The 10,000-nt window shown below is 44.1% G+C and overlaps 1 protein-coding gene across 14 annotated transcripts in view; it reads right to left on the bottom strand.

Annotated features, from left to right (window-relative positions):
• The window catches only part of stxbp5l (syntaxin binding protein 5-like), a 249,217-nt gene that overhangs the window by 237,943 nt on the left and 1,274 nt on the right, over positions 1 to 10,000 (bottom strand). The window lies entirely within an intron of this gene.

The raw sequence follows: 10,000 nt of genomic DNA, 5'->3' as shown, positions 1-10,000 counted from the left end.
CATAGCAATGGCCTAGCAACACCTAAGAAGATATCTGGAATACCACAGTAATAGCCTAGCAACACCATAGCCCCCACTTAGGATACCATAGCAATGGCCTAGCAACACCTTAGCAACCATCTGGAAAACCATAGCAACGGCCAAGCAACCATCTGGAATACCACAGTAATGGCCTAGCAACACCTTAGCATCCAACTAGGATAACATAGCAATGGCCTAGCAACACCATAGCAACCATCTGGAATACTACAGCAGTAGCCTAGCAAACACCTTAGCACCTACCCTCGATACTATAGCAATGACCTTGCAACACTTTAGCAACCATCTGGAATACTACAGCAGTAGCCTAGCAACACCTTAGCACCCACCCTCGATACTATAGCAATGGCCTAGCAACACCTAAGAAGATATCTGGAATACCACAGTAATAGCCTAGCGACACCATAGTCCCCACTTAGGATACCATAGCAATGGCCTAGCAACACCTTAGAAACCATCTGGAAAACCATAGCAACGGCCAAGCAACCATCTGGAATACCACAGTATTGGCCTAGCAACACTTTAGCATCCAACTAGGATAACATAGCAATGGCCTAGCAACACCATAGCAACCATCTGGAATACCACAGCAGTAGCCTAGCAACACCTTAGCCCCCACTAAAGATACCATAGCAATGGCCTAGCAACACCTAAGCACCCACCCTCGTGTGTGCTGCTGGAGTTGTTAAACACCTCAGTGTCACTGCTGGACTGAGAACCAAAAATATCCAGCCAACAGCGTCCTGTGGGCAGCGTCCTGTGACCACTGATGAAGGACTAGAGGATGACCAGCACAAACTGTGCAGCAGCAGATGAGCTGTCGTCTCTGACTTTACATCTACAAGGTGGACTGACAAGGTAGGAGTGTCTAATAGAGTGGACAGTGAGTGGACACAGCGCTTAAAAACTCCAGCAGTGCTGCTGCGTCTGATCCACTCGTACCAGCACAACACACACTAACGTGCCACCACCACGTCAGTGTTACTGCAGTGCTGAGAATGACCCACCACCCAAATAGTACCTGCTCTGTGAGAAACAGATGGACTACAGTCTGTAATTGCAGAACTACAAAGCGCATCTATTTTATTCATTTATTTATTTAATGGTAAAGCTGGTACCTCTCGCCACGTTCAAAGGTGTTTGTGGGGGTAAACTGACAGATGACCGTTTATCTGTTGGTGACCACAGATGATCATTCAGTCCTTATAGAGCCAAAATAATTTGTATTCGAGAAGATATTTACAACGAACCCTGGATATTTCTGTCCACAAACACGGCAAAACATGCAGCTTAAAGAGAAATATTTGTTTATGCCAAACGACAGCAGGCATCGTTGCCCCCCCGTAAGATCTGGCAGGAGCCGCCACAAACCTCTAATAAACAAACATTAGTCACCGTCACTTTCTAAAGGTGTTATTGTAAGAAATGCTTATGAATATGATGCCTTAGACAAAATTTCCCGGTAGTGTTGTTTAAAATCCATTTGTGGCGGAGAGGTATGTGAGGAAACATAGACCTCAAAGAAAACTCGGTTCACTGGTGGTTTTGGATAGTCAATAAAAATGCACATCGCTGTTGCTGGAACGAAACCTTGCATCTCCAAAATAGTCACTTTACAGGAGAGGGAAAAAACACACTGCACTTTTAATGCATGTCAATGGAACCAGAATTTATGTCCAAGTCGTTTTGGGCCGTTTCTCTTGGTCCATTCTTCATGAAATTTACACACATGTAAAGGACAGCAGGCTGAAAAACGACAAAAACGGAAATAGTGCTTTTGTTTGTGTTGTAGACATGGTGACGCCTGGTTCCTATCACCACCACTGTAAAATTGCATTTTTACAATATTTTTTTAAAGCACATTTTTCCACAATAAACCATTTCATACCCGTGACTTTACTTCCATCTCACCGATTGAAATGCAGAAATGGTGTGAAATCGGATGAATTCCTTTTCACTTTTTCAAAACAAGCTATCCATTAAAGGGGACCTTCAGCCCTGTATTAGCCTGTGCAACTGAGTCAGGTGGAAATTATACCAATTAAATTCACTTTTGTCACCGTCGCTCTGTATTAGACCACGTGATCAATGAATATATGTACACAAACGCAAAGAGGCAGGGACAGGAGGTGGTCAGCAGTTCTGGGTTGGGGGCAGGGTGGGGGGTGGTGGCCTGGGGGTGAGCTGTATAACCACAGCAGCCAATATAGGCTCGTACGCGTGAAGACGATCCCGTTCCCCCATTCATGGGATTGGACCACGCTCTTCAGAGACTGGAGCGTTTCCGCGAGTTCATTCCCGTGAAAGAAACAGAAAGCCTGGAAAGCAAGTGGCGAGCGCTTCCACACGCGAGACGTTGCCAGCACTTTCCATCCTGCTACACCATGCAGAGGGTTGAAAATAGCACCACCGTCCACACTCTTCACCCACTGCTTTGCTGGTGATGAGCTGGACTCCAAAGCCTTCAATGCAAACCAGATAAACCCCCGTAGCCCCCTCTCCGAACCGAACCGAGCCGCTGCAGAATGGCTGCAGTCAGCTTCCCGCAGCCGCAATGAAGGAGGGTGGGGGGTTGGGGGGGTGGGGTGGGGTGGGGTGGGGGGTTGAGGTGGCTAAAAATAGTTCTACTAAAACTCACCCCAGCCTGAAGGCTACCGCAGGCTCCCTCGCACTTTTTTTATATGAGCCAAGAGGCCCTGGTTATGTCATTTAGCCTATTCCCCACTGCTGGAGTAGAAATCCTCGCCAAAGCCTCATTAACATCCTTGTCTCTCGCTGTTTAGGCGACACACTGCAGTTTCGCTTTTATTATAGCTGCTGGACGAGGGAGAGTGTGCTAGGGGTCAGGCTTTAGAGGTAAAATATACAACTGTCTGAGGGGAAAAGCATCGAGAGTGAGGCAATACAGTCGGTAATGAGCGCAGGAGTGCAGTGTTGGCATCGGCTTTTCTCCTTTTTTAACATCTTTATATCTACGAGAACCATACCGCGCTTTATAGCTCATCACTTGTCGGCTGCATTTTTATGAAAAGAACGGTTAAATATTGTCGCAGCAAGTTTGCTTAGCCTCCCTCTTCCCTGGTCATTGAGTGCGTCTGCATGCACTGAATAATTAAGATGGGAAAGATGGGAAAGATGGGGAAGATGGGGAAGATGGGGAAACGTCACCGCCGCATTTAACCCATCTGTGCAGTGAAACACCACACACACACTAGTGAACACACACTAGGAGGCAGTGAACACACTTGCTCAGAGCGGTGGGCAGCCCTATCCTCAGCGCCCGGGGAGCAGTTGGGGGTTAGGAGCCTTTCTCAAGGACACTTCAGTCATGTACTATTGGCTCTTGGGATCGAACCAGGGACCGGTCACAGGACTGGTTTCCTAACCTCCATCCCACGATCATAATCAGATTTCTGCAGCTATTGGATTACTCAAATGGTCATGTACAACAACACACTCCAATCTAGAAATCTGATTAAGAAATGCGATAAAGAGGCTGGATTTTAGCTCAGTGATCAGATTTCTCACTGCTGTGAACTCTTACTCTGATTTCTTTCATTTCTCTCACTCTGCGCATGAGCAGAAACAAACAGCGGTACCAGAAATAAGCGAGCAGCATCACCGCGAGACGCAGCAAAACACTTTCGAGCGACAAACAAACCAAATACGTGCTTGACGAAACGAAGGATTTAAATATTCTTCGTCTTTTAGATGGTGTAAAGTGGTGTGATGAGGATGACCACTGCATGAGGTTTGAGTTTACGTTACGTTTACGTCTCGTCTTCTTCTGCGAGTTTATTGGCTGGCCGCAAAGCAGAAATCTGATGACTGTCTGACTCGCGTAGACCTGGAGTTTCACGTAATCTGATTACTCAAGCGTATGGAAACATGTTGTTCTCGGATTATGACGTGCATGTAAACACAGTCAGAAGAACTCTAACAAAGAAGATGTTGATGTTCTCAGAACAACGTACTGTCCAGCGTCCAGACCTTAACATCACTGAATGTGCTGGGGATGGTTTGGATCATGAGAAGCATAAAATTCTAAAACAACTTCTAAGACTGAACTTTGTGGGAAAAAAGTATCCCTGCAGGTTTCTTTTCCTCTCAAATGAATGGAAGCTGCAATAATGGCAAAGAGTGGACGCACTAATGACTGAAATAACTTGACATCTTTACTTGTTTCATTTTCTGTTAAATATATCTTGTCTATGACTTTTGTACAGTACTGTAGATGGTTTTAAACAGTTTAAGCTGGTCTCTGATGGTCATTAATCAGATTCTTCCTGGTCTAATATGGTCAAGGGGGCTGACAAGCTGGGCATCCAGCTTGAGAATGCTAATAGGCAAGCATGCTCAGGCTGGTAGACCAATTAGACCAAATGCACTTAGTCCTCATCCTGGACATCTATCAGTCTGGAGATGTTAGATCCAACACACCTGGCTCTAAAGTTCAGACATCTTTAAAGATCTTCGTTACCTGGATCAGGTGTATTAGGTAGGCGTTGGAGCTAAACTCTGCAGGGTGGTAGATCTTCAGCAGAAGGACTGAGTAGCCTTGGGCTAGATCTCCAAACACAAACAAAAACAAGGCCTCTCCTGATCAACTAGCTTGGTTGGTCTACCAGCGTATCGGGCTTCAGCTGACCAAGCTGCTATTTTCAACATCACGCCTCTCTTTCTTTCCATCTAAATTTAGGCCACTCCTGTAATTTAATTAGCCTGTTTAGCCTACAGCGTTCTCTCTCTCTTTAGCTCATTTTTCTAAACCTCAATACCTGAATCCACCTTATATGGTATGCAGCCACACGGTGGTCCATTAAAGAGGAATTCCACCATTTTTTGCATTTTTCAAATGTATACATTGAGTATAAACAAAGATATTCAGTGTGGCTTGGTGTCAAATGGTTTCTTAACAATGGCGGTGATAGGAACCAGGAGTTGCGAAGTCTACAACACAAAAATAGCTATTTTATTAGTAAAACAGTGGTAAATCTGTAAAAATGAGCTGTCTTTGGGGACTATTTTTCCTTACAACACATATACTTCACCACAAATGGACATAAAACAGAGAGCGCACCCAATATTCCGATCATAATCGGATTTCCGCATATGGTCATGTAAACACTGTACTCCAATCTAGAAATCTGATTAAGAAATCTGATAAAGAGGCTGGATTTTAGCTCAGTAATCAGATTTCTCAGTGCATGTGAACTCTTACTCTGATTTCTTTCGCATTTCTCAGTGAGCATACGCGAGATCAGACGTCACGAAACACAGCGAAACACTGTGGGAGCAAACACAAAATAAAGGATTTGAATATTCTTCATCTTCTAGATGATGCTTGCTCATATTTTCAGATAAAGTAGTGCGATATTTGAAAAAAGTCCACGGCATGAAGTTTGACGTCTACGCCGCTTCTTCTTCTGTGAATTTACTGGCTGGTAGTAAAGCAGAAGTCTGATGACTGTCTGACTCACGTAGACCTGGACTTTCGCCATTATCTGATTACTCAAGTGCATGTAAACTTGTTGATCATATTACTGACAAAATCGGACTTTTTGAAGTTTTTGGATTAAGTGCATGAAAACGTGCTCAGCGTCTCAGACACTAGGCAGCATATCACACCAACTGCACGTATTCACTTTCTATGAGGGAGCTTTAACCAGCACTAAACTCCTCATTATTATGCAAAGACTTTAAAAAAATCCCTTTAAACTAAATTTTCCTCACTCTGTGAAGCCACATCCATTTGATCTGTATTGTTCCTGATATTCAAACGATCAGAGTTCTCATTTCTCCACTACTGCACACCACCGAAGAACAGGGATCATTTACGCTGGTAAACAGGGCCACGACTCCACCGCGTGCGGAAATGCCCCCATTTTGTCCTCACCGCTTTTCTGGAACACTCGTTTTTGGCCCCTCCGTCTAGTCCTGGAAATAGCTTAGTAGGGAAGCTGTCGAGAAGCTTACAGGACCATGCAGAGGAAAAGCGTGTTCTCCAGCCTCCTCCATTCCTCATCATTAAACTGATACCTGCAAAGCAGTGGTGGCTGCAGTGCAGCTGCTGAGCGCCGGTCTAGTCAGTCAGATGCAGCTATGCAAGCTTGATCTGGGCCAAATTATTCAAATGATAGGGTTACAGGTTTACCGTCTGTTTTCTTTCCCTCCCATTTCTGCTAACACACTTCACAGAAGAGCCCGTTACTGCTCAGAGCCGTAGTTACTGATCATACTGGCCGGACCACTAGCCTGTCACACTGAGAGATTCTGGTTGGTTATTTGAGTTCCTGTTGTCTTTCTATCATCTGGAACCAGTCTGCCCATTCTCCTCTGACCTCTCACATCAACAAGGCATTTTCGTCCACACAACTGACCGCTCACTGGATATTTCCTCTTTTTCGGACCGTTCTCTGTGAACCCTAGAGATGGCTGTGTGTGAAAATCCCAGTAGATCAGCAGTTTCTGAAATACTCAGACCAGCCCGTCTGGCACCAACAACCACGCCACGTTCAAAGCCCCTTAAATCCCCTTTCTTCCCCGTTCTGATGCTCGGTCTGCACTTCAGCAAGTCGTCTTGACCACCTCTACATGCCTAAATGCACTGAGTTGCGGCCGTGTGATTGGCTGATTAGCTATTTGCGTTAACAAGCAATTGTACCTAATAAAGTAGCCGGTAAGTGTACAAGCAATGTACCAACAACGGGCTGCATTCAAATGGTTCTTTGCGCGTTTATGGTTCTATATAAAACCTATGTGGCCTAGATGTTTTAAGTGTGGTGTTGACCTCTGCTGGCAAGAGTTTCTTGAAGAAAACAGGAGTGGAGACTCGAGGAAAAAGAAGTTTAATGAACGCGCGTCTTCCCAACAAAGACCATGAACTTATAGTCACCCAACTAAATGTTGGTGGAAATGTAGGCCAAGTAGGAACAAACTGAGTGTGAAAATCCTAAACCAATACAAGGCCTAAAGGTGCTTCTAACCTAAAACTAGCATTTAATGTTCTTTGCCTTCATCGGTTTGACGGAATTCACGCTTTCCATATTTTCATCCTTCACCGTTCCCTCACTACAACACCCAGCATGCACTATTCATACATTGCACAACCACTGTCAACTCCTGCCGAGCTCTTCAAATCCTGACTTCTAGCCACTGATCTAGAGGCTAGTAAATGCATACGTGGTGCTAGCTAGCATTAGTGACATAGCACTAATCCCAACTGGTCGTCAAACGTTTTCCTATGTTAAAGGAATAGTCCAGCCAACTTTATCCGCCTCAAATCTACTTGGAGTTTTTCAGAACTTACTTCCATCTTTGGAAGGGGGTTTTCCTAGTCTCTAAACCAGGCAATCTTGCTTTGGAGATTAGCCTAAGAAGCAAGCAGGGATGTTTACAACAGATGTAGCGATGGTTACATTCTGGCCAAAGTGATTCTTTTAAGTAGTGCTTGCAGCGCTCTGCGTGCTCAAGCCTCAGTATCAGCTGCCGCTCTTCACCCATATTCACACCACGATGCGACAGCGCAAGAGACTGAAGGGAAAACAACCAAAGTAATACACCTCTAGCGTGAGCTCCTCACCGGAACCCTCCAAACCGCTCACACTGGAACAAACAGTGCATTAATTATACTTGGTTCAAATGTGTACAGTGATTATAGTCAAGAGTGTAAACCAATCAAATACAACATTTATTTCGCTGCGATTAAATCTGATTTGTGGTCTGTGAGTGCTGTGATTGTTTCATGGCCAATCAAAATTATTACGCTCTGCTTGTCCTTCCAGTCGACCAATACCAGACCTCCAATCACTGCTTGCTATCCGCCAATGCCTTAAATCTTCGGTTCTTTAGCAGCATGCCAGTGTTTGAATTTGAAGTGCCAAAGATGTATCTGGGAGGCCTGTAAAGGCGAAATTCCATCCAGAATAGAGCATGTCTAACCGTTTCCAAAGCCAAAAACTTTGTTTTTATGCCAATGGTATTAACATTGGGAAAAAAAGTTAAAATGGTCAACATTTCAGGCTAACATCATTCTTTCTACAAATGTCTACTTCAATGCATCGAGCCATCAAAGGCAAGACATAAATACTTTGCATGCTGGCTATGGCAGTATGCTTTAGCCTAGGATGAGTAGGTGCAGGTTTTTATGCCTGTTATATTGCTTTTCCTCATCTGTAAACTCGTTTATTAAAACTTGTCTGATTTAAACTCAGTTATGCCGTCCTCGTTTGGGCTGAGGTTGTGCCTGTGGTGATTGGACGCATGCTTCACAGGGAAGGGTGCTGCCGTATCCGGTTTCTGTGAGTCCTTAATTCTGGCTCATGCGTACACAGTCTTGCCCCTGTTTTTGTATCACCATAAGGCAGAAGCATTGGAACAGGTAGGGTGATGAGTGCTCTGCTGTCAGCAATAGGCTATAGCCGGATATTGTGACACTTCAGGACATTAGCACATTCGTAAACTGCATCCAAGTTGGCCTCACCGCCTTTTTCACAGGCCTGCGCAAAAAGATTTTTCTGCCTACACTGCTGGTTATATTATACGTAAAATTATTGCCAAAAGAAGCCTGAGCAAACAAAAGGCTATTTTATTCATGCCAGTGAATCAAACCAATTCAATGCATCATAATTTTTTTCAGTGTATTTAATTTCTCTCCAAAGCACACTGGCCACTTTCCTCTCCGGTGCATGGATATATTTATCCTGAGCTATAAACCCAGTGCACACACCAGCTAGTGGCAGTAAGTACTGCAGGGCTAGTTGTACTGGACGACTGAAAGCCTTTATGGAAACACAATATCCATAACTAGACCTTCCTCAGTATCGGAAGCAATGGTGTAAAGGTAAACAGAGTACCCCTAGAAGATTCCCTCTTTTGGCCGTATCCAGCTTCTAGCACACTTGCACCAGGTTTTTCTGTCTGGATTGCTCGATTCAGAAGTTCAGAGCTGGGATTTCTGGGAAACACTGATAAAGCATCACATCACAAACTCAACACATATCGAAGCCCAACTACTCAATTTTTTGGTTGTATTTTGATGACTGGGCCCAACATTGCTGTCAATACTATTGTACTTGAAAGCTAAGAACCTTCATCTATAAAGTTAACAAGGTACATTCAAAAGCATCCGGACATCTCTTCTAATTAGTTACCTGAATATAATGAGTATAACGATTATAACCCCCATAGAAAAGCACTACCAACAGAACTGAATGCTCTGGAGCAGCTGGACATGAGCCTAAGGTCATCATGCCCAGTGTCAAGCCTCAACACTGGGCTGTGGAGCTGCAGAGCTGCCTTCTCTGGACTGATGGAGCTCCAACTCATACCTTTGGGATGGAGATCCAGAACTGATCACCCAACATCTGTACCTGACCTCACTAGTGCTCCGCCATCAGATCTTCAGCAATGTTCCAACATCTTCACTATTAAAATAAAAGGTCATTCAAGGGTTCTTTAGTTTATTTTGATCCATGAGTTATATCTAGGACCATTTCATGGTTCTCTGCATGGTAAAATGCTCTTCTGGCTGCCATCAAATCCTTACGTCAATGGTCCAACATGCTCACTCTTAAAAATGGTTCTTCAATGGTTCTTTGGTTCTGTTTAAAATAATGACTTCTATCTAGGACCATTTCATGCTCAAATGGTTCTTTGCATGGTAAAATGCTCTTGTGGCTGCCATCAAATCCAACATCCTCACTCTTAAAAATGGTTCTCCAATGGTTCTTTAGTTCTGTTTAGAACCATGAGTTCTATCTAGGACCATTTCATGCTTCAATGGTTCTCTGCATGGTGAAATGGTTCTTCAGATTGATAGAGAATGTGTCATATGTGGTTCCATATCATCTTAGGAAATGGTTCTACGTAGCACCAAGAAGGTTCCTCTATTGTTATGATGTCAAGCTTTCCAAAAGGTTCTATACAGAACCATACAACACGCTCTTCATCAATCCGGCAA

This window comes from Pygocentrus nattereri, chromosome 6 (assembly GCF_015220715.1).
Source record: "Pygocentrus nattereri isolate fPygNat1 chromosome 6, fPygNat1.pri, whole genome shotgun sequence".
NCBI classification, from domain to species: Eukaryota; Metazoa; Chordata; class Actinopteri; order Characiformes; family Serrasalmidae; genus Pygocentrus; species Pygocentrus nattereri.
The sequence above is the reverse complement of the archived record's forward strand: the minus strand, read 5'-3'. Positions and strand labels throughout refer to the sequence as shown.